This window comes from Canis lupus, chromosome 14, assembly GCF_011100685.1.
Source record: "Canis lupus familiaris isolate Mischka breed German Shepherd chromosome 14, alternate assembly UU_Cfam_GSD_1.0, whole genome shotgun sequence".
Lineage (NCBI taxonomy): Eukaryota > Metazoa > Chordata > Mammalia > Carnivora > Canidae > Canis > Canis lupus.
Window position 1 is genome coordinate 36,612,972 of NC_049235.1, and position 26,956 is coordinate 36,639,927.

Sequence of the window (26,956 nt, forward strand, 5' to 3'; positions counted from 1 at the left end):
GACTCCTTATCTGCAGCTTTGGCCTCTCTAGTTTTCCCTCCAAATTCAATATCCTATTTCAGTACTAAATCATTAAAAGGATGTATTTAAAAACACACACAAGAGATTTCTCTCCTATGATAATAATCGTCATATATTTGTTACTATGTGCATAGAGAGAAAAATAGAGAAATATACTTCAAACTCTTTGTAGTAGTAATTATCGTTTCAGGGGACAGGGGAAGGAATTATTGGAAATCTTCAGTTTCCATGTATATATCTCTGTATGTGTTGTTTTTCATAATGTGTGCATACAACTCTTATCAAAAGAAAAAACGATAGAGGTGGATTTTAAAACAAAATAAAACCCTCCAAGGACCCCCCGATTGCCTTTAGGATAAAAGATTAAAGATCCATTGCACAACCTACATAGTCTTTGAAAGCCTCATATTATTTCTCATCTCCGCTGTTACCCCTGCCAGACATGTTTTCCCACACCCTCTTCTTTTGTAAGAGCCAGTTAAGTATCTCCTCCAAGATGTAATCTCCTTTGACTTGCTCCTGCTCCTGTCTAGGGCAAGTTGAGCACTCTGTTTTCTCTGTGCTGCCACTTTTGAGTTGATTTATTATTTAAATGCCTATCTCCCCAAGTAGATTACAGGCAGAAACTCTATCTCGTTAATCTTATATCCCCAATGACTGTATTTATAAACACTCGTAGAATTGGTGTATGAATTTCATCAGGAACTAACAGCCTTAATCATGCTGCTTAATCAACCACAGAGCTTGGGATGCCTGGGTGGCTCAGCGTTTGAGTGTCTACCTTTGGCTCAGGGTGTGATCCCAGAGTCCCAGGATTGAGTCCCACATCAGGCTTCCTGTATGCAGCCTGCTTCTCCCTCTGCCTGTGTCTCTGCCTCTCTCTCTCTCTCTCTCTCGAATAAATAAATAAATAAATAAATAAATAAATAAATAAATAAATAATAAAAACCAAACCACAGAGCGTGTACCTAAATGCTTATTTGTAAATTTACAATTAAGGATATCTTTAGCAAAAGAACTGGCATTCTCCTTCCTAGTGAGCATGAATACTTAGACAATCAATTAGAAATGATAAATTGGGCACCTGGGTGGCTCAGTTGGTTAAGCATCTGAATCTTGATCTCAGCTCAGGTTTCAATCTCAGGGTCATGAGTTCAAGCCCCACGTTGGGCTCCATGCTGGGTGTGTGCCTGCATTAAAAAAAAAAAAAAGATAATTAATACTTACTAGGAACTTACTATATGCATACACTGCGCTAAATGCACACATGCTTTAACTCATTGAATCCTCACAGCTTTGTGAAGCAGGGTCTGTATTTTCATTCTCATTTTATAAACGAGGAAATTGAGGCAGAGGGAAGTAAATCTTCCCAAGTTTAGGAGTGCCTGGGTGGCTTGGTTGGTTAAGCATCTGCCTTCAGCTGAGGTCATGGCCCCAGAGTCCTGGGATTGAGACCCACCTAGGGCTCCTTGATCAGTGGGGAGCCTGCTTCTCCCTCTCCCTGCTGGTCCCCCTGTTTGTGCTCACTGTCTCTCTCTGTTAAATAAATAAAATCTTTTAAAACTTTCCCCAATTTCAGATAGCCAGTAAGCAGAAGTAGAGTCTAAACCCAGATGCTCTTAATCTGGAGGTCGAATGTTAGCCACAACACTAGATTGCTTTATAGAAGAGGCATAAACACAATACTAGAAGAAAAGCCACTGCATATTTGCAAAGAATATTTTCCTCAAGCTGTGACAGATGAAAGAAGTCTTTCCATTGTACTGGAGGAACACATATGATTAGACCAAAACCTAAAGGGATGATGAATAACCTAAAGGGGTGCTGACTAGCTGAACCAGATCAGATCCTCTAAGTAAGATTTGAACTCAAGACAGAAAGAAATAACAATTTGACTGAAGCTGGTAAAACAGAGAGAATAGATGACATGGGGAGTGGAAGGCATGGGTAGGCAGAAACTGTAAAGAATATTGGATTATAATGATATCACAGCCCTCAGAGTAAGAATAACATGATTTCTGGGGAGAGGGAAAAAGATAATGCCACCTAGAGTTTGTCGTATGCTCAACAACCTTCTATTCCCAGCTTTGTTTCAAAGCCTGGCTATGTCATGGTTCCTGTTCTGTGATGTAGAGGAAAGTGGAACGAATCAATCACATTATAACCCTTGTGGCCTCAGCTAATTATAAAATAACAGAAGAGAGGTGAAGGCATAAAGGTCAGAAAATAAGAGGGGGAAACTGTCAGGTTTTCACCAGCACTATCCAAAGAAAAGATGCTGCTGACTCTTTTCTTTGGGGCAAAACAAACAAAAAAAACCTCTAGAAAGTATTAGATGGTTGAGCTTTTTTTTTGGTTCCAAGGAAGGAGAAACATATGGAAATACGGGTCGTCAAAAAATATCTGACAGCACAGCCAGGGTTCCTGGAAAAACTGGACCATTCCTTTGACTATCCATTTCCACATTGGTAAAATGGTAAGAGTAACTACCACTATGGACTGAACCATATCCCTCCAAAATTCAGATGTTGAAGCCTCAACCCTAGTGAAGGGGTTTGGAGATAAGGCCTCTAAGGAGGTAATTAAAGTTAAATGAGGTCGTAAGTATGGGGTCCTTGTCTGATAGGGCTGATGTCCTTCTAAGAGAAAAGATCCAAGAGCTCTCTCTCCACATGCAAGCATCAAGGAAAGGCCCTGTGAGGACACAGGGAGAAGGAGGCTTTTGGTAAGTCAGGAAGAGAAGCCCTGCCTGCTGATGATACCTTGATCTGGGATGTTGAGCCTCCAGAACTGTGAGAAAATAAATTTTTGTTGTTTAAACCACCCAGTCTGTGGTGTTGTTATGGCAGCCTGAGTGGACTACAACACTACCTAACAGGTTGTGTGTGAGAAAAATTAAATTGGATAGTATCAATGTATTAATGAGGGGATCCCTGGGTGGCTCAGCGGTTTGGCACCTGCCTTTGGCCCAGGGCGCGATCCTGGAGTCCCGGGATCAGGTCACACGTCAGGGTCCTGGCATGGAGCCTGCTTCTCCCTCCTCCTTTGTCTCTGCCTCTCTCTCTCTCTCTCTCTCTCTCTCTCTCTCTATGTCTATCATAAATAAATAAATAAATCTTTTAAAAAAATGTATTAATGAGGTACCATGTATTGGGTACCTCCCTGTGCCAGGCACTTCAGAGGCCTCTTTTCTAGTCTCCCAAAACACATGCTCTTTGTACCACCTCACATTGCCGGGTACATGGTTGGCTTGCTGAATTTCAAATCTGAATATCCTAGTCTTATTCACATCACAGTTATAAGCCGTAATTGTTTTCTATGCATTTTTCCATGTATTTTTCTGGCATATTGAGTACAGACAAATGTGGATAATTGTGTGTGGAGAAACAAGAAAATAAGGTACAGCTTTCCACTTAAAGATTTTATGATCTAGTCAGACAAATAAATTAACAAGTTACTTGTCCACATGGCTAATCTTTGGAAAAATAATGACATTAAGTCAGGACTACACATACAGACCCAGGCACAACAGCTCTGCACTTGAATCGTGGCTCTGTCACTGGGCTGTGTGATCACCGTCGTGTCTCTTATCTCCTCTGCAAAAGAGGGTGACAATAGCACCCACCTTAATCAGTTAAGGTAAAGATAATGTGAGAGACAATAGGGCTGCAACATAGAGTCTAGTGAACATTTAATTAAAAACTAAGTTGTTACTGTTTATTTGCTGTTTGCTTCCTCATTCTTACTGGCTTCAGATTCAAAAATTGATCTTTTCCAGAAGTTTTTTCTCTAGTTCTAAGGATACCTATGAGGAGCCTCCTGAGAACTGGCTGCCCCTACTACACAGGCAGCCATAAAATGGGCAAGGGCCAGACTGATGCAACAGGCAATAGAATATAAGCTCCTGGAGGAAGATCTTTTACACTCATCTCCATTAAATCTTCATACAGTGTTTTGCAACGGGGGGAAGCTAACAAACATCTGTTGCTATGAAGTAAAGAATGTAGGTTAGAAGTTACACAGCTCTGAGATCCAACCTGCCAGGATTTTTTTTTTAAGATTTATTTATTTATTTATTATTTATTATTTATTTATTTATTTATTTATTTATTTATTTATTTATGATAGACACAGAGAGAGAGAGAGGCAGAGACACAGGAGGAGGGAGAAGCAGGCTCCATGCCGGGAGCCCGACGTGGAACTCGATCCTGGGACTCCAGGATCGCGCCCTGGGCCAAAGACAGGCGCTAAACCGCTGAGCCACCCAGGGATCCCCCAATCTGCCAGGATTTGAACCCAGGGATCCCCCAACCTGCCAGGATTTGAACCCAGCTCTGTCATTTACTCAAAATGAGAACCCCAAGAAGTAGTTGATAACATATCAGAAAAGCTAATTAATTCACCATGGTTACCAGGGAACTAGGGCCTGTTTTCCACATCACAGCCAAATACATGAGCCAAAAAGAAAAACAATTTTTTATCATGTATCTTGTTTTCCAGAAATGTTGTATTTAAAAATATATCAATATTTGGGGCATCTGGGTGGCTCAGTTGATTAAGTGACCAACTCTTGATTTCAGTTCAGGTCATGATCTCAGGGTTGTGAGATGGAGCCCCACAGCCCAGCCGGCTTCCCGCTCAGCAGGGAGTCTACTTGAGATTCTCTCTCTCCCTCTCCCTCTGCCCACCCCGCCGCATGCACATGCATAGGCACACGCACACTCTCTCCCTAAAATAAATAAATAAATCTTTTAAAAATCCAGAATTAAAAAAATTTTTTAAGCATCAACTGGTCCATCAACCTAGTGTAACACTCTGCCAGGAAAAGGGAATTTCAGAAAACTCACATACTTAGCCACTGTCCACAAGGAGTTGGTAATCCTATTTGGGGACAGAGTACACATACCCTAGAGAAGGCGAGAGAGTATGGGTTAAGAGCAAAATGTATAGAACAGACAAGACATTGTTATAGGAATTTGGAAGACAGAGAAATCCCAGAGGGCTGGACTGTGGGGGCACGATGTGATTCAGAAGTGAGCCTGAGCTGATTTCTGATGGCTGGGGAGCAGGAAGAGAAGAATAAAGAAATACCAGAAAAGTGTATGATTATGAGGAGAGAAAATGAAACACAGTAGGTAAAACAGAAAGCTCCAGGCAGGAAATAATGAGACCAAGTTATAAAAAGAACCTAAATGTCAAGTTAAAAAATTTGGATGTTAGCCAGAGAGTAACTGAAAAGCCACTAAGTATTTTAGAGGGGGAAAAATTATAAGGTAAAACCAATTTATTTTTAGGGTTTATTTTTTTTTAATTTCCTCTATTCTGTTGCAAAGGAAATAAAATCACATAGTCTAAATTTAAAAGGTACAAATTTCAAGGTACAAAAGGTCTTCCTCTCACTTCTGTCTGCCCATTTTAATCCCTGGAGGCAAATCAATGTTACCAATTTTGTACACATCCTTCCAGAGAAATCTGTTATATGGAGGCAAAGACACAGAGCTCCTCCCCTCACCTTTTTTGTAGATGGGATGCATATACACTTATTTACCTTGTGTTTTTCATTTAAAAATGTAACTTAGAGATTATTTTGTATGAATACACAAAAAGATTTCTCATTTCCTTTTTAAAAATAGATGAATTCATACCAAAGAACACAGAATTCAAATACTCTCCACCTCTTTGACATCTTGCTACCCAGTTTCTCCTGGAGGCAACTCAATGTATCTCATTTCACATATATCCTTTAAGACATATTCTAAGTATTTGGAAACAGATAAATACATATACATCCTTCCCCTCTTTTACATCTTGGAAACAAAGAACTACATCTACATCTTCCCATCCTCTTTTAAAATAAATAGGATACATACTATACATTCACTATCTCAGACATTTAAAACTGTTTCTTAGAAACCCAAATTAAGTATTTATATGAATGAATAGAATTGCCCCAATGTCAATTTACAGTTATGTTATAAAGCTGTCATTTATGGTTATGTATAATGCTATCATTGGGGAAGCTGGGTGAAGAGGGTTTCTGGCACACAGGAATTCTCTGTTCAATTTTTGAAACTTTTTGTAGTCTTAAAATATGTCAGAATAATAAGTATTAAGAATATTCGTGAGATACATTCATTAGACTACTCCTTTCTGTCTGTGGACGCCGCCAAGTAAGCATCAGCTCCCCTCCCACCACCATCATGCCTAAATCAGAGTCTCCCAAAGAGCTTGAACAGCTGCAGAAGATCTTCATCGGAGGTTTGAGCTTTCAAACAACCAATGAGAGTCTAAGTGCCATTATGAGCACTGAGGAATGCTCTGTGGTAATGAGAAATCCAACCAAGCACTCCAGAGCCTTTGGGTTTGTCACGTATGCCACCATGGAGGAAGTGAATGCAGCCATGAATGCAAGGCCACACAATGTGGAAGAAAGAGTTGTGGAACCAAAGAGGGGTGTTTTAAGAAAAGATTCTCAAAGACCTGGTGCCCACTTAACTGTGACAGAGATTTTTGTTGGTGGCATGAAAGAAGACACTGAAGGACATCATCTAAGAAATTATTTTGAACAGTATGGGAAAATGGAAGTGATTGAGATCATGACTGACCCAGACAGAGGCAAAAAGAGAGGTTTTGCTTTTGTAACATTTGATGACCAAGACTGTAGACAAGAACGTCATTCAAAAATACCTGAATGGCTCATTCAGTTGAGTGTCTGACTTGGTTTTGGCTCAGGTCAGGATTTCAGGGTCATGAGGTTAAGCCCCCTGTGGGCCTCTGCCATGAGCATAGAGCCTGCTTAAGATTCTCTCTCCCTTTCCTTCTGCCTCTCCCCCTCCCCACTCATGTGCATGCTCTCTCCCTTTCAAAACAAAAACAAAAAACACCATACTGTGAATGGTCACAACTGTGAAGTAAGGAAAACCCTATCTGAGCAAGGGATGTCTAGTACTTCACCCATCCAAAAAGGTCGAGTGGCTGTGGAAATTTTGGTGGTGGCTGTGGAGGTGGTTTTGGTGGGAAGGCCAACTTTGGTGGTGGAGGACACTATAGTGGGCAAGGTAGCTTTGGTGGCAGTCAAGGTGGTGGTGGATACAGTGGCAGTGGGGGAAGATTATCACGGATTTGGTAATGATGGAAGCAACTTTGGAGCTGCTGGAAGCTATACTGATTTTAGCAATTACAACAATCAAACTTCAAATTTTGGACCCATGAAAGGAGGGAATTCTGGAGGCAGAAGCTCTGCCCCTATGGTGGTAAAAGCTAATACTTTGCCAAACCACGAAACCAAGGCAGCTACAGCAGTTCCAGCAGCAGCAGCAGCAGCAGTAGCAATGGCAGTGGCAGGTGGTTCTCATTACTGCCAGGGAAGCAAAACTTAGCAAGAGAGGAGGGCCTGAGAAGTGACAGGGAAGCTACATGTTACAACAGATTTGTGACCTTAGCCAAGCACAGTGGTGGCAGAGCCTCGATGCCACACAGAAGACTTATTTCAGATAATAGTCATGTATATGGGCAAAAAACTTGAGGACTGGATTTGTGACTAATTGTATAACGGGTTATTTTAGTTTCTGCTCTGTGGAAAGTGGAAAGCATTCCAACAAAGGGTTTTAAGGTAGATTTTTTTTTTTTTTGCAAGCATGCTATTGATTGCTAAATGCAATAGTCTGATCATGCTGATAAATAAATAAATCTTTTTTTTAAAAAAAGAACATTTCTTAGTGATCATTCCATGTCAGTACAGAAATACCTTCCCTTTTTATAAATGCATAATAGTACTTTTAATAATTTATTTTACTTGCCCCAGGGAGGCAAAATATCCAGATTTCCTTAAAATTACTAAAAATTAATAGCATCCGAGTGTATACAGTCTTTGACTCCACAGTTAAAAGTGATCGATGTATCAAACTATGTAACCATGATAAAGATTCCATAGGAAATGCCCAGCCAGACGAGCACCCAGCTCTCATCCTAGTCCTGATGCTTACTAGTTATTTGACCTTGAGCAGGTCCCTTAATCCTCCAATCCTGGCTCTCTTATCTGGACGTTGGGATTACCTGCCCTAGTTACCTCCCAATTATCTTGAGGGTGAGATGAGATGATAGATGGAACCTTACTTAAGTTGAATCCACCATGCAAACAAAAGGTTTAGTAAATATGACTATTACTGATAGCCTATATCATAATCCTCTGTCTATAATCAGAAGTAGGAGCTCTCTCATGGCAAATTCAATCTCAGTTTCAGTGTTAAAAAGAGCTGCATCCTATAACCCACGTTATTTTTCTTTTTCTTCTTTTTTTTAAATACTCATCTCAAGCCCAGAGGAGAACTGCAGCAAGCCAACAATGGTGGGAAAGGGTATAATGGAGAAAAACCAGCGCTCAAAAGCCATTCAGAACAAAAGAAGCAATCTGGTTGCCTAGCAATACCAAACGGTACACTGGAGTTACTGTCTTAGTGAGGACACTTGCTAAGAACTGTGCAGGGTCTGCAATTTTACCCTACTTACAAGTTTGCATGTTAGTCTCCCATGGATGCTGGCAAAAGTTATGAGACCCTTGGGTCAGAGACCAAAGTTCTATTTATTATACATGGAAAAAAAAAATAGCCAGAGTTTTGTATTGGTTTTCAGGGGTTCCCTATGCCTCCATAATGATGACACAACAGATCCATCCAGGTTGCCTGCACATGTAGAGCATTGTGTTATGGGAGAGGAACACTGAGCTGGAGAATTCACTGTTGTTTGTTTATTTAAGATTTTATTTATTTATTTATTTTATTATATTTATTTATTTATTTATTTTTAATGATAGTTACAGAGAGAGAGAGAGGGAGGCAGAGACACAGGCAGAGGGAGAAGCAGGCTCCATGCACCGGGAGCCCGACATGGGATTCGATCCCGGGTCTCCGGGATCATGCCCTGGGCCAAAGGCAGGCGCCAAACCGCTGTGCCACCCAGGGATCCCTTTATTTATTCATAAGAGAGAGACACACACACACACACACACAGACTGAGGCAGAGACACAGGCAGAGGGAGAAGCAGGCTCCATGCAGGGAGCCCAACTCCCAGGATCAGGCCCTGGGCTGAAGGGAGGCACTAAGCCGCTGAGCCACCCGGGCTGCCCAATTCACTGTTTTTATAGGAGCAGAAGTAAGCCCGGTTTTTGCCTAGGAGGAGGCATTACCGCCTCCCTCAAGGCTGCTTGCCATAAACATAGCCCTGAGTAATGGCTTGGGTAAAGTACCATCAGTCTCTTGCATTCTTGGCATATTCAGAACATGCAGGGTTGCACATTGCCTATGGTAGACTGTCTCTCCCAACATCACTTTGAATGTAGGAGGGGAACTTTAGTCAAGGTTGATTCAAAAATGAGGCTAAACTAGGTCAAAAGGAAGGATATTCCAGAAGTCCAAAAGTAAAAAGCTGGAAAGAGCAGGTGAGTCAAGAGCTGACTTTGGAGCCAAAGAGACTGAAGACAGAGGTGTGGGATTTATCTATGGGAGAAGCAAAAGAAAAGATAAAGCTGTGAGGGAGATAATATGGAGAGATTATGTGACCAGAAAAGCAGTCAGATAAAATGTCCAATCAAGAGATGAGGATAAGATGGCAGAGGCAGGCAGGTGGTGCAGAAAAGTCAGGCAGGAGGAGAACCAGGGCTGTGCGAAATTAGAGTCAGAGCACACTCACACTCAGAGGTCCAGGGAAACCTTCCGGACTCCAGCCCCAGGTCAGGTGAGGAACCCCTCCTGCATACTCCCTTAGCACCCTCCACCCCTCAGCTGCCACTCTTACTGGACTGTAGCTCCTCCTGGAACAGGATGTGGGTGTGCTTCTCCTCATAAGCAGCTTCTGCAGTGGCACCTCTCCACTCAGTGTATGCACTTTGAAATAATGAGTTAGTGGGACGCCTGGGTGGCTCAGCGGTTAAGCATCTGCCTTTGGCTCAGGGTATGATCCCAGAGTCCCAGGATCAAGTCCACATCACATTTCCTGCATGGAGCCTGCTTCTGCCTATGTCTCTCCCTCTGTTTCTCTCCCTCTCCCTCTGTGTCTCTCATGAATAAATAAATAAAATCTTTTTTTAAAAAATGAGTTAGTTGGAAGGTAGTCAATTTCTGGAAGCATTAACATAATGCTTCCATAGTGTCAGATTCTGCAGAACAATCAATGTAACATGAGGACTAAGAACAAAGCCATTGCTTTTGGAAATGGGTGAGTCACAGGTCATGATTCTGGAAGGCAGATTTGTCAAATTAAGGGTGTGCAAACCACATCTCCAGTGTTGGGGGGCAGGAAAAGCCAAGGCAATATGCTGTTATTCCCCATGTCCCACTCCCCCACCCCTTTGCCTTGTAATGTGACTATAGATAGTGAGGTGGAGGTATTCACACTGCCTCAAAGAGAAGCAGGATTGCTATGGCTGAAGTGAAAAGACATGGAAACTATTTCATCCCTAAAATATATTTCCATAAGTGGCCTTATAAATTAAATTTTCAGGGGTGGGTAGTGGGGGGGTGGGGTGCAAGGTACAGAGCTAACACCAAAGCAATGGAGTCTGGGAGCGAGAAAAGGAGGAAGAGGCCCCTGCTTCCAGGACACTTGGGGGGAGGCGGGCATAGGAGTAGGAAAGGAAGTGAGATATGGGGGCCTGGAACCCTGATGTGGAGAGAAGAGGGCCTGCTCTAAGGCCCCAGGTTCGAGGAGTCAGATCAGGAGATCACCATGTTCCCATTTTATCACCTCTGGGCCTTTGCATTTACACTCCCTCTGCCTGCTTTCCCATGGCTCAGTCCCTCCCCACCTTCAGATCTCCTCACGAATATCAGCCTCTCATAGTGGACCATCCTATCTAAAGTAGGACCTCCTTTCCCCCCCCCCCCCCCCCCGTTTCTCTCTGTTCCAGTTCCCTGATTTTACTTACTTGCCTAACGCATATAGTACACATCAGGGGATACAGAGTTCCTACGATTTTCTTTTCCTAACAAAAATGATAAAAGAAACAAAAATGTTAAAACTTCTACAATATCACTTACACATTTTGCTCTCTTCTGAGGAATTTTGCAAGCTTAATACAAGGTAATGTTTCTGCTGGAAGACAGAACTTCCCCTTTCAGAACCCCCAAATGAAGAAAGAAAAGTTGAAATTAGATGTCACTGCACAGTAACTTTGGTTTTAAAAGACAAAGTTGGGGGATGCCTGGGTGGCTCAGTGGTTGACCACCTTTGGCTCAGGGCATGATCCTGGGATCCTGGGATCGAGTCCCACATCAGGCTCCCCTTAGGGAGCCTGTTTCTCCCTCTGCCTATGTCTCTGCCTCTCTCTGTGTGTCTCTCATGAATAAATAAACCTTAAAAAAAATCTTAAAAAATAAAAAAGACAGGATTGGGTCACCTCAACCTTTTGGAAACAGTGGCCAGGTCACATCCACAGATCTTCTCCACAGAGGACCCTCTGTTTGCCTCTTCTAAGACAGGGGTCTGATGGAGAGCAGGGATTCTCCATCATTCAGACTTTTGAAACCAAAGTAACCTCAGCAGAGGGCAAAGAATCGGTGTGGTTAACATCTAACATCTTATTGAATAACCATGACTCTAATTTCTAATGGAAATATTTCACAGTAGCAAGTATGCATATCTCTCAGAAAACAAAATAACCATTTTTTTAGCTGCAGAAAATGTTATGTATCTTTCTCCCAGAGAGAATCCCTCTCTTACTGCCTTTTAAAAAGAACCAATTAATGAATAATATAAAACTCTGGCAAGGAGAAGGGGTGCTCTCTCTATCTCTGGCCACATGAACCTAAACACCATGCTGACATCTAAAGATCAGCCTATGCCCTTGGGAGCACATGGATGGAAAAGTCAATTTAATCATTCTTTTCTTTGCTGTGGGGTGAGAACCTTCTGTCCACAGGGGCTTACAGGACCCCTGCGGTTTTCCCAGCAGAAGAAAATCCTCTTACATCTCAGTAGTTGCTGAACCATTCCAAACTTTCACATGGGAACGCGTCCCTGGTGCCCTGGGACACCCCTGAACAGAACCAGAAAATACCCAAACAGATGGAGCCCTAACTCTACACTTGGGTGGGATCAGACAGTGGTCAACCCTCCCCCCCCCCGCACCCCCGCTACATGTGGGGCTGACTTCTATACCTTGTGGGCTAATCATGAACTCCTACTTCCTTTTTAAAAATATTTATTTATTTGGTGGGGGGAGGGGGAGGCAGAGGAAAGAGAGTCTTAAGCAGACACCACACACTGAATGTAGAGCTTGCACGTGGAGCCCCCAGTAGGGCTCAATCTCACAACTCTGAAGTCATGACCTGAGCTGAAACCAAGAATCTGACTCTGAACAGCCTGTGCCACCCACATGCCCCTACGAACTCCTACTTTAAAGATGACATCCAAGTCATCTGGAGCAAAGTCCTGCAGAGGGATGTGTCATGCCCTGAGGAGGCAGAGACAGGAAAGCCAGCAGACAGCAGATAAAGAAGTGATTAAAGGATTCATCACGATTCAAATTTGGTTCAAATTCAAAGTGAATGCTTTGGGTTCTGAGCCTATTATCAAAAAGGAAGCTCATTTCCATAAGCAGCAACTCTTGCCACTAATGGGGTGACCTGGGGCATATTTGGAACAAGAGCCTCCAGCTAGTCAAGCAACAGCTAGGATGTTCAGAGGGCACAGTGGTCAGTGCCACAGAGCCCTGAGGAGAGCTTGCTCTGCCAGGACCGAGTCTCTGTTTAGCCAGACGCAGAAGTCCACAAACCATTAGGAGAACCGGAGGAGGAAAGAAGGCATGGGTGGGAAAATGACTGCTGATAATCAGTGAGAGCTGCGCATTGTCACCTGCCTTCCATCCCTGACACACATGCAGAGATGCACACAGAGGACACTCTAAGCACCCTGCCCCCACTCTCCTCCCAGTAGGAGAGAACAGTGCTCACTCCCTGTGAGGAAATGTTAGCAGTTAGTTGGACAGTTAGGTAATCAGGGCCAGGGTCCACAGGAAAAAAAATACGGAGTCAGAACAGCTCAGATAAAAGAACATTAACATCCTGTTTTGCAGCTTAGACAGGTCCGCGCTAGAATTATGTTTTGCAGCCTTTGCAGAAATGAATTCTGCAAAACATCCTAAAATAAGACAGTTAACCACAAGGCATTTGTGTCTATCACTGACAAGGGGCAGTTAAGACATAAGACCCCAGATGTCAGCAAAAAAGACCATCAGCACGTAGACATTAACCTACTAGGCAGACAGATACGTGATCAAAGCCCTGATTGGCATGACTCAGCCACCCTGGTTGCTTAAGATAGTTCCTCAAAGGAGCTCATAAAAACCCCTAAACTGAGAAATTCCACCAGCAACCCTCTCGGGTCCCCTCTCTCTTTGGGAGCTCAATAAACTTTGCTTTGCTGCCCACCACTCTCTGTCTGGTCTACCTCTTCATTCTTTGAAGCAGTGTGACCAAGGATGGTGGGCACCAAAGGCAGAAAATTCCTGCAACAGAAAGAGTAGGACTCCTGAGTATCAAGGTGTGAGACTTCCTCTGACCCCTGGCTGCCCAGTCAACCAGGAAACCCCAGGGAAGAGTAGTTTGGAAATTAAAAAAAAAAAAAAACTCATTAACCTCTTAAACCTAGTTCTCACCTTCCTAGACCATAGGAGAGTCCTAAACAGGGCTAAATAATCTTGAGGGTGACATCGATCTTACCAGAGGGAGTATGAAAGGGTGGTAATATTTTTTTGAAGTATTTGCTGTTATTTAACTGACTGCTTTTCCTACTAGAATGTAAAGTCCAAGAAGACCGAAGCTTTCTCTGTCTTTTTTATTGTTTTATCTCCAGATCCTTATGCAATGGAGAGGCACTTAATTACCATTTGTTGGATGAATGAATAAATGAATGTGTCAGGAAACAAAAAGAGAAAAACACAATATACTCCAAAAATTTTAAAGTCCATGTTCTTCATTGATGAAGAATGGTACGTATATGGGTCTGGGCATGGAGATGGGGATAGAGACACAGAAAGGACTAGAGAAGGATCTAACTGTCCACATTCCCAAGGCTTGGGAGACCCTGAAGTAAATAATCTGGAAAGGGACTTAAAGTTTTAGTAGAGAAAGGCAGTCAAGAGACAGGTAGGTAGCTACACAAGTAAATGCTACAAAGAAAGCAATGGGGCAGGTGTGAGGGTGGTCAGGGTGGCCAGGGCAGGTGACCAGGAAATCATCCAGGGAAGGTTCCTAAGGCCTAAGAGCAAGTGTGTGACATGAGTGATGGGGCCCCAGGTTTCAGCTGCAAACCCCAGAGAAGAGCCAGGACTGGAAGAGTCACATCTCAGGGTCACTGTCCGCGGACAGCCTCCACTGCAACAAAGATAAGCCGGGGGACAGATTGTTAGGGTCAGCCTGTCTCCCCTCTGGTGCACTGAGCACCTCCCAGGGACCCCCCCCCCCCACCAGATGCCATGGAGAAGGGAAGGGGAGCCGAAACCTGAAAGGCTGAGCCCTTTACAAAAATAGACTGAAGGTTTACCTCAAAGCCCTGTTTAAATTATTGAATCTGAATAAATGTACTTGACTCTCTAAACATGAAGCCCCTCAGGCACCTCATGCCCCATCTAGCAGAACACAGATACATTTGTGATGCCACTGCCCCCACCAAAAGGGCTACATTTGGTGAGGCGAGAAGAAAGGACACAGGGCGGTCACAAGAGAAGGTGGACAGATCCTGTCACTTGCCTTTGAGGTGGAGCAGTTAGGGTTGCATAGATGGTTAGTCACATCAAGGGTTAGGAATGAGACACCCATATTGCGTGTCTCTCTGGAGAGAACAAAAGGATCATTCATTGTTTCACTATAATTTTTTTTAAAGCTTAAAGCATGATTTAGGAGAAGCCATTTGTAGTATTGCTGCATTCAATTACCCAGCACAAATTTGGAGGAGCCAGGCAGCTATTTCTGGACTTCCAAATGTGGGTCATAAATACATGTTCATCAAAATGGACAATGCAATCAAGCAGCTTCACATATTTATCAACATTTCTATGAAAGGCATTTATTAGCCTGCACGAGGTTCAGGCAGCCCGGGTTTTATATAGACATTTATATACAGTCACCATCCCTACCCTCTTGAAATGTAAGCTTGGCAGTGTTGATTTGAAAAATCACATAAATATACAACTAAACAAAACTCATCTGCAATCATTCTCTGTCCCACATGCTCATGTTCTGTGGCTGTTCCTCACCGACCACTCGGGAGTTCTGTGCATGCTGTCCTCACTACCTAAAACTCCATTCAGATTAAAGCAGAAACATGGAACATGGTGTTGAGGCTATACATGTTCTTTTAGGACTGAAAATTGGGGAAATTGCTTTTCTTGTGCAAAAGGAAGAGGCTCAGACTGTTGAATACCTACATGATTTCCATTTTTCTGTCACTTCGTTTCTACAAAAGCACCCCACTTTTGCTCAGGGTGGTAATATACCCAACTTTCTTTTCTATTTTTTTTTATTTTTTTTTTATTTTTAAAGATTTTTATTTATTCACTCAAAGAGATGCAGAGAGAGAGAGAGAGAGAGAGAGAGGGAGAGGCAGAGACACAAGCAGAGGGAGAAGCAGGCTCCATGCAGGGAGCCCGATGTGGGACTCGATCCAGGGTCTCCAGGATCATGCCCTGGGCTGCAGACGACGCTAAACCACTGCGCCACCCGGGCTGCCCTTCTTTTTTCTTTTTAATGCATTTCCTATTATCATTTGCAGCTGGAGGAGGGCATGCGACACATTTCCAGCCAATGAGATATAAGTGGAAGTCACCAAACAAGGCTTCTGGGAGTGCTTTTTATTTTTTTAAATTTATTTTATAAATTTTCTTTATTTTCATTTATTTTATTTATTTATTCATGAGAGACAGAGAGAGAGAGAGGGGGGCAGAGAGATAGACAGAGGGAGAACTGGGCTCCTTGCAGGGAGCCTGGCGTGGGACTGGATCCCGGACCCTGGGATCACACCCTGAACTGAAGACAGCCGCTCAACCTCTGAGCCACCCAGGCATCCCTGGGAAAGTGCTTTTTAAAAGAGCTACTTCTAAAAAAAAAATAAATAAATAAAAAATAAAAGAGCTACTTCTGTTGGCATTTGCCTTTACCCTCAGGCCCTTCCAGTCATCTTGCCTGGAATATGAATGAAATGCTAGATGTGCAGGAGCCATCTTGTAACCACAAGGAGTCATTCAGAGGGCTGGAGCTATATCCTAAGGATGGCTAAACAGAAAGATCGAAAGAAACTGGGTCCCTTTGCAATGGTTCTGAATTGTTATGTGAGGAAAATAAGATTGCCATTCAGTTGAGCCCTGGTATATTTATTTAGTATATATAGCCATGTACAATCCCTGATTGATTCTCAGAGTTATGCAGGTGAGGCTCTCTATAAGTTAGGGGGTCATTGTGACTAGAGCTCACTTTTTGATAGTATTTTCCTTTTTTGAGCACTGGCAGTTGTCTGAGGAATTTGGAGCTATGTTAGCATGGGAGGGTGGCGTTTTGCCCCCCCTCCCATCTTGATTCCATGGGGCGCTTTGCCCCAGTCCAATCTTGAGCATTTAACAACCATTTAGTGAGGGTCTGAGATGTGCCACACATGGTGCCGGGCATTGGTAAGAACAAGTCTCTGCATTTACAGAGTAGTGAGATTGAGCCCTGCATGGGACTCTGCGCTGACCATGGAGCCTGCTTAAGATTCTCTCTCTCCCTCTCCTTTGCCCCCCTTTTCCCACTCACTCTCTCCTTCAAGCAAACAAACAAATAAATCTGTACATCTAGATGAAGTCATTGCCTAGATAGGAGTAGATCAGGAGAGTTGAGATCTGAGGACTGAGCCCTGGAGAATTCTCCAGAGTAAAGGTGGACAAATTAAAAGGATCCAGTCACAGAGCCTGCGAAGAAGCAGCTATGAGGCTGGGGAAAACAAACAAACAAAAACAAAGTGTGGTGACCTGGAAGCCGAATGAGAAGTATTTCAAGAAGAGGGTGCTCACTCTTGCAACTGACAAAGCAACTAAGGTCAAGACTAAAAGCACTGTGGCCCTTGGAAAAAGTTGTATCCATAGAGTGATGGATTGGTGTATTAGTTATCTAGTGCTGCATAAGAAAGTAGCACAAACATTAGCAGTGTAAAGCAATACGCATGTATTATCTCACAGCATCAGTGGGCAGAATTTGGGTGTAGCTTACTGGATGCCTCTGGCTCCTGGTCTCCCATAGGGTTGCCATCAAGATGTTGGATAGAGCTGGAGTCTTCCTGAGGTATGATGTGGGAGGCTTCACTTTCAAACTTGCTCATGTGGCTGTTGGCAGGCCTCAGATCCTTGTTGGCTAATAGCTTAAGATGTCTATTCCTTGCCAAGTGGGTCTCTCCATAAAGCAGCTCACAACATGGCAGCCTGCTTCCCCTAGAGCAAGGAATCTAAGAGAGAAAAGGCAAGAAACAGCAGCCCACGATGGCAGCTTCAGTGTCTTATAATCTCTGAAGGGACATCCCACCAGTTTTTAAAAAGACTTTATTTTCCAGAGCAACTGTACATTCACAGGAAAATTGAGCAGAAAGCAGAGAGACTTCCCATATCCTCAGGACACTACCAATATTCCTCACCGGTGTGGAACATTTGTTCCAGTGATGAACCAACACTGATGCATCATCATTCACCTCAGTCCATAGTTTACATTAGGGTTCACTCTGTGTTGCAGATTTTATGGACTCTGACAAATATGTAATAAAATGTATCTGCCCTTATACCACACAGAATAGTTTCACTGCCCTAAGAATCCCTGGTCCTCCACCTATTCATCCTCTCTCACCCAAACCTCTGGCAACCATTGATCTTTCCACTGCTTCCATAATTTTGCCTTTTCCAAAAGGGATTATACACTAAGTAGGCTTTTCAGATTGGCTTCTTTCACTTAATAGCATGCATTTCAGTTTCTTCCATGTCTTATCATGGCTTGATAGCTAATTTTTTTTAGTGCAGAATAATATTCCTCTGTCTAGCTGTACCACAATTTATTTAGCCATTCACCTATTGAAAGGCATCTGTTACTTCCAGGCTTTGGCATTATGAACAAAGTTATGATAAACATCAGTGTGCAGGGGGTTTTTGTGGCTATAGCTTTCAACTCCTTTGAGTAAATACCGAGGATCATGATTGCATTATGTGGTTCTTACCATGTTTTGTTTATATTTATGTTAGTTGTATAAGGAACTGCCAAACTGTCTTCCAAAATGGCTGTGCTGTTTTGCATTCCCACCAGTAGTAAATGAGAATTCCTCACGTTCTACATTCTCAACAATATTCAGTATTGTCCCTGTCTGGAATTTAGCTATCCAGTGGATATATAATGACATCTCATTGTTTTAATTTGCAATTCCCTAATGACATATGATGTGGAGCATCTTCCCCCATGCCAACCCCTAACTTATGCTGTACTCTATTCATTGGAAGAAATTCACTAGGTCCAGCCCACACCGAAGGGGAGAGGACTCTACAAGGCACGGAGAGCAGGTCATTGGGGACCATCTCACAGGCTGACCAGCATTAAGTAGATCGAGCAACGAATGGAGGAGTGGAATTAAAGACAAATATAGACAACACTTTTGAGAAGTTTTGCTATAAAGAGAAACAAAGAACTGAGGGGTTAGTTGTAGGAGTATGTAGAGTTAAAGAATGTTTTTGTTTTCTTTGTTTTACAACAAACCAGATCATTCTTATCAATAAAGGTAATACAAAAATAATAATAAAAAGATAAAAAAATAAAGGTAATACATTGGATATATTGATATGTAACCAAATGAAATTCTATGTTATACCCTTATTCGTATACTTCCTAGAAATATTGTGAACAATGCTCAAGTTTGTAAATAACAAACCTGAAAGAGGATTTTTTTTTTAAATAGTCTGTTTTGTACCCACGTGGGGATCAGAAACAAGCACATCCACATCCCAGTGCTTCCAGAACACTTCCAAGTACACCTTCAGATTGCCAAAATCAGCCACACAAGTTTATTTAGGCAGATGAAACCAACAGACTTCAGTGTGGGCAGGCATTCTCTCTTGGCTTGAAAACAAGCCTCCAGCTGCTTGGAAAAGGCAGGCTGCTGGGCAGAGAGACCTGCGTGTGGCAAATGGCCCAATGACCAATTAAACTGTTACCCGGCTGGAGTGATCATGTAAATCATAAATAATATCTGCCGTTCCTTTATTTTCTCACTCTCCACTACAACAAAACAAAGAAATGTGCCCTCAACACAGAGACAAAAGTAAATGAACGGGCCAATTAATTTGTGAAAGCAAATGCCCTAGATCTGTGTCTGATGTCAGTTCATTGAAAACAAGTGAGTCTCAGGATCTCCTGGGTATAGGGATCAGGTAACTGTAGGGCTTGAGGAAGGTGAAAAATGTACTTTCTTCCCCTTCCACATCCAGAACCAACACAGATATAAAACACAGAATGGAAATTGAAGTGTTCGCTTTATTGCAGATAAGATTGTGTCTTCGGAGTTTAGTCTGTTCTACTCCCATCCCAATCCAGACCTTGAGTCACAATTGCCTTACACAGATCCTGGGCAGTGAGGGAAGAAAAAGAACACAAACTCTCAGTTTATAGCCTTCAATGGATTTGCTTTTCTTTGAGGAAGATAAACCACTAGATGTTACCCACTATGATGTACTTAGGTGCCAAAAATTTTGAGTAAAATGCAGGATCATGCTATCATACGGTTAACAAGAAATGCTACATTTCATTTTGTTAGGACTATCAGAAAAGCACAGAGGTAAAGGTAATGACACTTACAATGTACCCAGTGGACTGTATACTGAACCAAGAAAACCCTCAGTGGCTTCCAAGTGGTCACTTCTTACCCCCTGTTCCCCCTCCCTGATGAGAAGAATCAGCCTTTTCTATTGAGAGGAGGTGGCAGGTGGAAAATGAAAGCCAACATGCCTTCCCTGGTTTGCATGCTCTCAAAATTAACGTTACCATTGGATTTTATCGAATTTCCTTTTCTGAAAGGGAATGAAGCAGTGGGGCAGAGGCTTGAGGCATTATCCAGATAAAGGATGGGTGGGTGATAAGGTTTCCCTCTAGCAGCAGCAAAACTAGCCAGAGAAATGCCCCACACCTCCGGAGGCCCAGGATGCCTTCTCTATCAAGTATGTGTAAAAAGCAGGCCAAATACATGCCAAGGAAGGAAATCCAGCAGGTTTTATCAAGTCCTTATAGGGCACCAAGCCCCCAGGCCATGTACTGGGAATGCAGGGATAAATAAATTCACAGTCAAGGTGACCCAGGAAAGTTACAGCCTGGGGTAAGATCCCATCACTGCCACCGTGAATACTCAATTACTTTTGGGGATAAATGGTATCTTTTCCTGGAGTCATTTCCCCCTTAGCCAAACACATTCCAGGCAGTATGCTTGTTGTGCCCAAGATTGCGAATCCGAGAAACCACCAAGGAGCCGACACCGATGCAAGAGCACGAGGGTTTATTAGCAAGCTCGAGCTTGGGTCCAAATACACCCGACACGGCGGAGCAGGGACTTGGACCCCGAAGTGGGTTACAGCTGGGGTTTTTATAGGCTGGTCTAGGGGATTCTCAGAAGGGGCGGAGGAATTTCTCAAGTTCTGTTTACATTCTGATATGGGGCTTTCAAGGGCATTGAGCTCTGTTCTCATTCTAATATGGGACTTTCTACCACGGGGGTGGGCTCTGCTGTCTTTCTGATATGGGATTCTCTGCCGAGGACATTGAGGACATTCTGCAGTTTTCCCCGTAAAGTTCAGCTCTTACTCACAGGGGCCTAAGATCGCTGTACTTGTGCTAATGCTAAACCTGAGGTGGAATGGCCTTGATTTTTCTCGGCCTCCACAATGCTATGTCCTAGGGACCCGGTAGAGAAGAAAACAAAATCCTAATGGAGCTCGTATTTCAACTTCACGACAACTCTGCTTTTGGAGAACACCCTAAGGCTGGCTTTACTCCACCAGAGAAAATTCTGGCTCATCTATACAGTCCCTTCTACTCTAGGATTCCTTAAATCTCTTGGCCTCTGATTTTTACCTCTCCTATGTATGATGCGCCGCCCCCTTCCTGCTGGCATTGCTGGACTCACTCTCTGTACCCCTCCTCCAAGGAGCCTTCCCAGACCCCTTAGCAGGCTTGGCTCAGTGGTTCCTGCTGTGCCCCTGGCTCAGTGTGTGGGCTTTTGTCAGCAGGTAAAAGTCTGTTTATGTTCCTTCAGGGCAGGCGCAGTTTCTCACTCCACTTTACACCCCTGGCTCCACTCATTGCCTGGCACAGTCAGCACTCAGAAAACACTTGTCACACTAAGCAGTCCCTCCAGGGCCACCTGGCTGTCTCAGTCAGTTAAACCTCTGCCTTAGGCTCAGGTCTTAAATCTCAGGGTCCTCAGATTGATCCCCCAGCGCAGCGAGGAGTCTGCTTCTCCCTTTGCTCCTCCCCTTCCCCCATGCTTTCTCTCTCCCTCCCCCTTTCAGATAAGTAAATAAAAAATTTTTAAAAAATAAAACAGAGGGGGGCAGCCCCGGGGGCGCAGCGGTTTGGTGCCACCTGCAGCCGGGGTGTGATCCTGGAGTCCCTGGATCGAGTCCCACGTCGGGCTCCCTGCGTGGAGCCTGCTTCTCCCTCTGCCTGTGTCTCTGCCTCTGTGTGTGTGTGTGTCTCATGAATAAATAAATAAATAAAATCTTAAATAAAAATATAAAGTAGGGACGCCTGGGCGGCTCAGTGGTTGAGCATCTGCCTTCGCCTCAGGGCATGATCCCAGAGTCCCGGGATCAAGTCCCAGGATCGAGTCCCACATCAGGCTCTCCTCGCAGGGCGCCTGCTTCTCCCTCTGCCTGTGTCTCTGCCTCTCTCTGTGTCTCTCATGAGTAAATAAATAAAATCTTAAAAAATAATAAAATGAAGTAGTCAGTCCCTCCAACCAAGCTAATCTCAAGTGTCCCAGTTTCGAGGCCCCAGTTTCCAGGAAGCCCCGCATCTCAACATCCCAAAGCCGACTAAGGCTGCAGGTGTCACCCGGGGCTGGGGGCTTCAGGGCGGGGCGGCGGTGCTCGGGCGCCTGCGGACCGCGCAGCGGGAAGGCGGGGCCGCGGGGGGCGGGGCGGGGGCGGCGCCGCGGGGCGGGGGCGGGGGCGGGGGCGGGGTGGGGACAGACCCCCGCGGTGTGGGGCGCCCGGAGCCTCAGCTAAGCCGCCGCCAGGGAGGGCACCGGACGCCGCTCGCAGAGGCGTCGGGCGGCGCGGGGCCGCGGGCTGCCGCCAGGGGGCGAGCGAGAGCCCCCGGGGCGGGTCCCGGCCGGGAGGGGCGCTCGGGGACCTCGCGGGAGGTCGCCCCCGGCCGCCGGGCCGCCCGGGCCTCTTTTAACCTTGGTCCCTCCCGCGCGCTCGCTCTTCCGCCCCGGCGCGCGACCCGGTAAGTGTCTCCCGAGCGGCTCGACGCCGGGACGGGCCACGTGGCCGGGGTCTCGGGGGGCACCCACCGGGGGAGCCCCGGCGCGCGCCCCAGCCTCAGCTCGGGGCCCCCGAGCCCCGCAGAGGAGCCCCGCAGAGGAGCCGGGGAGCCCCGGACCCCGGGAAGCAGCCGCCCCGCCCCGCCCCTGCAGGTGGCCCCGACGCCCGAGGCCCGCGGGCCCCAGGGAGCTTCAACCTCCTACTTCAACGAAAAGGGGGAGCGGAGGGGGGCGCGGAGCCGGGCTCCCACCTGCCGAGGCGACCCCGACCCGGCGGGTGTGGACAGAGCGAGGTGGTGGGTCGCAGCGCTGGAAGGTTCGGTGCGGAGCCGGCAGCAGGCGGGGCGTTCCCCGGGCACCTGGCGGGCACCCCGCGGGCACCGCCGCCCACACCAACGCCTTTTAAAGATTTATTTGTTTATTTATTCATGATAGAGATATATATAGAGAGAGAGAGGCAGAGACCCAGGCAGAGGGAGGAGCAGGCTCCATGCAGGGAGCCCGACGCGGGACTGGATCCCGGGTCCCCAGGATCACGCCCTGGGCTGAAGGCGGCGCTAAAGGGCTGAGCCACCCAGGGATCCCCTACTTGGGCTTTTTTAAAAGTTCCGGGGTGAGTCTCGGCGGGAGCCGCAGGCTGCTGGGAGCCCTCGGGAGGGAGCCTGCAGCACCCACCCCCATCCCCCACCTTTTCCGGAGGTGCCTTGTGCAGCTCAGGACCCTCGCTTCCAGCATTTTCAGGGCGTGAGGCTCGTCTTGGTTTGTGTCCTGGGGAAAGAAATCTGAACCATTGGGGTTCTGATCTGTGTCCGCGGAGACGCTGGCACACCTTGCCGCAGAAAGGGTTATTCTCCGAATTTAGTAAAACTTGCAAAGATCTACACTGAGAGTGGAATGAAGGACTCGTCGTCGGTATCTCCTAGGCATCACGTGGTGATCTCCTCTTGAGATGTGAGGCTGGGGGGCTTTATAGGTTTGGCCTACCGTTATTGGAGACCTTTTCACTTGCTAGAAAATACCTAATTTTACTGATTAGGACACTGAGTGGGACATCCATTTTATCATGCTTTTAAAGAGGAAAAAAGGGCAGCCCCGATGGCCCAGCGGTTTGGCGCCGCCTTCACCCCGGGGTGTGATCCTGGAGACCCAGGATCCTGCTTCTCCCTCTGCCTCTCTCTCTCTCTCTCTCTCTCTCCCATAAATAAACAAACAAACAAATAAATAAAATCTTAAAAAAAAAAAAAAAAAGGAAAAAAAAGTAGCGTTGCAAGCTGTGCTGTAGGCACCCCTTTAGCAGCCGTGTGTTTGAGCCCAAAGCCCAGGGCCAATTTTCCCTGCTTGGAGTCCCTCAATCTGGTGACTCCCACTATGACACCGGGAAGCACGACGGTCAGGCTGTTTTACAACTGCTTTATGTGTGGGGGATCCCTCTGGGGCCCAACTGTTTCAACATTTCCCTCTGAGACCGAAACATGGGCGGAGAGAGCCAGACAGCATGACAAGGAAGCCGCAGCTTGAGCCAGAGTCTATTTAAGGATTGTGGAAACTGAACAGGAGCGGGGACTGTTCTCAACTTGCTAGCTCTGCTCTGGGTAAACAAGTTCCAGGCTTCCTTTGGTTTTTAAATCTGTTTAGAGTTTGTGACAGTGTTTCCTAGGTACAAACTGTTGCCAATAGTAGTCACTTTTTTTCTAAAATTGCTACTATTCCAAAAAAAAAAAAAAATGCTACTATTCCATGCTAACGTAACAAAGAGATCAAGTTGGAAAGATCCTGGCTGGGGACATTATATTCTATGGAATCCCAGAGGATAGGAGCTTAATTCACTGCTCATTTTACTCCCGGCTGAAAGTTACCAAGGAGATTTCCCGAGTGAGGACGTTTTGGAGAAGTAGCCTTTTTACAGGAACTCTATTCACAGGGAGCTTTTTATTCATCGGGGGTAGCTACTAGATAATTACAATAAAAGACACTACAAAAAAAAAAAAAAAAAAGACACTCTACAAAACAAACAAAAACCCAAACCATAAAAAGCGACATAATTCTTACCGTTGTTCTTCTCACCTTCCTCAGGCTCAGTCCAGTTCAAGATGCTGATGAAGTTCAGGTATGGACCAAATGGAGGGAATTTTGCCTTGAATTATTAAAGAGCTGAATGGAATTCTTGGCCGAGGATGAGAAATCTAATCTGATTGGATATGCTTCTCTGATGGCGTTGAAGGATTTACCTGAGGCCAATGTGATAGGAATTGATTACTTGGTCACGTCCCTCCTCCCTTTAGGAAGTATGTTTTAAATAGGAAGGAGGAAAGCCTCTAGAAAACAGGTAATACTTAATTATGCCAAGAAAAGGTTATTTTTTTAAATGGATTTTTAAGTAATTGACACTTAATCTTTCGAAGGATCTTTTCCAATGGTGGCCATTTTGCATTGGAGTCTTCCAGAAGGCTGAGGTGAACTGTTAGCTTTGGTAAGATAGGATTTGGTTAAACATTCACCTTTATGTCAGAATGTTGCTAAATCTGAGCTGTGAGCCCTGAGTTGACAATACATAGTATGTTAGGGAATTCTGTTTACTTAACTTGCATCGCTTTTATAAACATGGTCTAGAAACTTGTTTATTTTCTTAACAGCACATCTTATTCGGTACTTGCTGATCTAACCCCCTGCTGTGTTACTTCTTTTACAGGGCTGGTGCTTGAAAGACAATTGGGGTGCTTGAAAGAAGCTTTTCAAGTAGAAAAAGTGTATTTGAACATGTAATTGATACATAGAAGCTTTTGCTTTCCTTGTCCCTCTTGTGGTAGTAGCAGGGGTGAATTTTGTGATGACAATTATCTCTAAAAACCTATCCCTACCTGCTCCCATAGATAATTTTGTAGAATATAGTTTATTATTTAATGTAGTCTTTCTACCAACCAACCAGCCCCAGCCTGAAGCTTGGCATAGGAACCAGACAAGCTATTCTACAACTGAAATCTTATTCTTTTGATTTGTCCTGAAGATATGTTTCAAAGTATCCTTTTAAAAATTTGGTTTTATATGCTTACAGATTTTTCCATAATAGATCATTTTAATGATTAAATGTGATCCTTTTGACAGGGGACAGATCAATGGATTCTCAAAGATTAGCAAGGGGTTGGTTACAAAGGGGCATGAGGGAGCTTTGAGGAAATGTTCCATATCTTGTCTATGGTAGTGATGGCATTTGTCAAATTTGGGGGTGAGTTTTGCCACATGTAAATTACACTTCAATAAATTGTGACTTTTAAAACTTTCCTGGTATTTTAATAACCTTTCCAATGAAATCTCTGGCAAGACAGTTTTGGATCAGCACTTGAATGATTTCCTGAGATGTTAAAATGGCAAAAACATCAAAATCATTTTGGGGATATAAGTCACCTAAATGACTTGTGCATGTAATAAATACCTGAGAAACAGGATCAAAGGTTTATGTTAGCTACCCATCAAGGTTATAAAATTTCTCTTTATGAATCTTTCAGGCACTAACATATTCCTTGTTGTCTCTTTTTAGTTTTAAAGGGTTTTTTTTTTTTTAAAGATTTTATTTATTCATGAGAGACACAGAAGCAGAGACATAGGCAGAGGGAGAAGCAGGCTCCCCCCAGGGAGGGAGTGTGGGACGTGATGCCGGGGACCCCCGGATCACGCCTTCAGCTGAAGGCCAACACTCAACCACTGAGCCACACAACTGTCCCTTCCTTGTTTTAACAGCTGCATCTTAAAAGTCAGCAGTCAGGCACTTCGCCGAATCTCTGGACAGTCCCTTCTAGTGGCCACAGGGTGGCAGAGTAAGGAGTGTGAAATTTCTATTATGTTTCTATGCCCTGTAGCCTTGATTGGCACTACTTTGGGTTTCTTCTAGCTTTGTTTCCACACTGTCAGTGTCCCATTCTAAGAAAATTGAGAATCGCCTTGACTGACACTGACTAGCCCGGGAATGTGGGAAATGAAGTGAGGCTTTAGCTGCTGAGTAATTGGGCTTGGGTTGGATCTCAAAGTGTGATGCATAAGCCACATGGTTTACTCCTGAAGAGTCTAAACTCTCCCTTTTCCTCAAGGGATATTCAAGGATGCTTTTGAAAGGAAGGATGGGCCAAGTATTGGTTGTGAGTCATTGTTCTTCACTGTAGGTAATAAGTAGTTGTAACCACAGAGCCTGTGGAGACCTGCCCCCTCCCCCCCACCATGTGTACTAAGGGCTGTGATGCCATCTCGCCTGCAGGCCAAGCAGTACCCTTTAGATGCCTGTGTGCTTCCAGGTTTGATACATTCTCTGCTGTCTCCCATCCCCTTCCCTCTATGATAGCAATACAGTTGCCCAACACCTTGGTTAAATAAGTCTAGCATACAGCAAGGAAGATGAGATTAGGAGTTGGAGCCCGT

The 26,956-nt window shown here is 44.6% G+C and overlaps 2 long non-coding RNA genes and 1 other non-coding gene across 3 annotated transcripts; 2 read left to right on the forward strand and 1 right to left on the reverse strand.

Annotated features, from left to right (window-relative positions):
- Positions 1-1,153: 1,153 nt before the first annotated feature.
- On the reverse strand, positions 1,154-25,098 carry LOC111098797. The gene is made up of 3 exons (XR_005369202.1): positions 24,599-25,098; positions 17,257-17,488; positions 1,154-1,211 (listed from the first exon to the last, which is right to left on the reverse strand). It is a non-coding gene; the product is annotated as an uncharacterized LOC111098797 (long non-coding RNA).
- On the forward strand, positions 22,376-25,826 carry LOC100688793. The gene is made up of 3 exons (XR_005369201.1): positions 22,376-22,512; positions 24,623-24,656; positions 25,239-25,826. It is a non-coding gene; the product is annotated as an uncharacterized LOC100688793 (long non-coding RNA).
- LOC119867751 lies at positions 24,715-24,786 on the forward strand. The gene has a single exon (XR_005369838.1). It is a non-coding gene; the product is annotated as a small nucleolar RNA SNORD93 (small nucleolar RNA).
- Positions 25,827-26,956: the final 1,130 nt, after the last annotated feature.